Source organism: Pyrgilauda ruficollis, unplaced genomic scaffold (genome assembly GCF_017590135.1).
Source record: "Pyrgilauda ruficollis isolate IOZ18807 unplaced genomic scaffold, ASM1759013v1 scaffold13, whole genome shotgun sequence".
Lineage (NCBI taxonomy): Eukaryota > Metazoa > Chordata > Aves > Passeriformes > Passeridae > Pyrgilauda > Pyrgilauda ruficollis.
In genome coordinates this window covers 8,825,352-8,827,620 of record NW_024511432.1, presented here as the reverse complement: position 1 = coordinate 8,827,620, position 2,269 = coordinate 8,825,352, and the positions used below count along the sequence as shown (strand labels likewise).

At 44.6% G+C, this 2,269-nt stretch overlaps 1 long non-coding RNA gene across 1 annotated transcript; it reads left to right on the top strand.

The window, feature by feature from the left end:
* Nucleotides 1–214: 214 nt before the first annotated feature.
* On the top strand, nt 215–1,397 carry LOC121348927. Its single transcript, XR_005954432.1, has 3 exons — nt 215–332; nt 1,096–1,197; nt 1,310–1,397. It is a non-coding gene; the product is annotated as an uncharacterized LOC121348927 (long non-coding RNA).
* The last annotated feature ends 872 nt before the right edge of the window (nt 1,398–2,269 follow it).

The window sequence follows — 2,269 nt, the reverse complement described above, 5'->3', positions numbered from 1 at the left end:
CCAAGAGCAACTAGAATGCTTTAGACTGTGCAGGTGAGCATTTGCTCACCTGTGTGGGTCCCTGAACCATCTCTCCTTTAGCAACCAAATTAGCTATGGGGATAACTATGTGATTTTCCTGCTTGTATCCAATATAACAAAGACAACAAGGTAAACCAGCTTATGGGTCATGCTGTCTTCCAGCCACTGAGTACTATGTATTGTGTGTTTTCAGTAGAAAAAGGAAGTAAGGACCTCTTTGGTGCTGTGGTCCCTTCAGCTCCACGGGTTCATTCCCTGCACACCAGCTCTGGATGTAGAGGTGTCTGTGCTCTGCTTCAGGACAGCACGAGGTAAGGAGAGTTGGGGGCAAATTTGATCTTCTCCTAACTTCTCAAATCAAAACCAGGACAAACATCACTTCTTCTCCCTTGCTCTCTTCCACCCAGCCTTTGCCTTGCCCCCTGGGGCCCTTTGCAAACCTGTGGGAGCTGTGGGAGCCCTGGCTGCCTCACTACAATCCTGCTCTGCAGTAGCCTGTGAAAGGTCAACCTCCACAGGCCAGTGGTGGCTGTGTTTGCATCACTCTTTTCTTTTTGCCTTCATACTCTTTCCCTTGGTTCCTTGTCAAACTCTAAGAAAAGCTCTTGAGAGCCACAGAACAGGGGCAGCTTTGGCCCCAAAGAAATTTAAGTGCATGACTCTGTCTGAGCAGACCCCAGATCGTTGCTGTCTGCTGCTGCAAAGTGTCAGACTCCATTGCTTGGTGACTAACAGCAGCAACACTTAACAAAGTTGAGTGAGGATGATGGTTAAGCATTTCTCATCCTAAGGAGCTACTATGGCAGCTGCAGAAGGCTCCTACAGTCTGGCTGTGCTCTGAATAACCTCTCTCACTATGGTTCACATTAAAATTTTTGATTATCTGTCAGACTGCTGCTCCCCTTCTCTTCAGCTATCAGAGTTGCAACACTCTGTAGAAGTCATTTACTTGCCAGTGGTACCGTTAGCCCTTTGTGAACAATTAAGCTGAGGTCGGAGGTTGTAATAGATCAAATTTGCAGACCATATTAAATTTTATTTTTACTGAAAGGAACTTTTTGTCTCTTTTATCAGGAGGAAAATTAAGCTGTGAACTGGAATTCCATCAGGCTGTCTACTGTAAAGCCCCGTGGCTTTAGAAAAGGGGCAGTAGTGGTCAGAAATGACACTCAAAAGGTAAATTTATTTCTTTTTTATTAAAAAGGATAAGTTATGACCTGTACAGTATATCTTAAAGAAGGAGGGATGTTAACACGATAAACTGCATTTTTCCATTTCTTTTTAAAAGTCTGATTTTGCCAGGCCAGAGAAGTTCGGGATGGGAGGGAAGGGGACGCCGAGCTCCCACTGAAGTTGCAGAGTATGGTCTTACTCAGCCTCTTGGCCTGCCCCACCACAGAAACCTCTGGTTTTGGTTTTTGGAAGAAATGTAGAAGGTTCTCTCCTGGTCTGAAAACAGCATGGAATTGTGAGCTAAATATTCTACCTATCCAATTATAAATGAGCAAGCAGCTCAGGATAGGTTTATGGAAAAGATTTCCTGCTTGGTTCTGGAGCTGGAAGTTTCTTGAGGTAAGGTTTTTAAAACCTTTGGAGGCTCACCCTCTGTCTGGGCCTTTTCTCTCACCAAACCCACCAGAAGTTTTCCCCCTTAGAGATTACTTTCCAAAGTTTTGTTCAAACTTACTGTGAATTTTTGCCATTTTAAACAATTATCATTTAATAAATGGAAACAATGTTGCTATGAAACCAAACTGCAGTGAAACACTATGTTGTTCACTTGTTTCCAGAGAACAGAGATTTTGGGATACCTGGTCAGCACCCAGCCAGGCTGATGCTGCCTTTCACCTCTCTGGGGCTGTATTCTACAAATTAGATTGTTTAGATTGTCTTCTGGACCTACACATGCAAGTGTGCGCTTGTTCTCTTCCTGTAAGATAACCCTTCCTGTCCTGCACATAAATCAAAGCACACGTGTGAGGCTGAGGAGCCTGAGCTGATCTTGTCACTCCTTACACAACCTGCTCCCTTTGCACAGGTTTGGCCACCTGTGGGTTACACACAGACGTGGTTGATTTTGTGCACAGTGCCTGATGATATTAAATTAGGCTGCAAACACCCAAGAACCTTTTATTTTTCTGCAGGATTAAAGGATTGCCCTGCTATATTTGGCGTGGGTTTCTCCTCCCCTCTTTGCTGCACAGTGCTGTGTTCCACTCACCCATATCTCCTGTGTTTCCACCCTGAA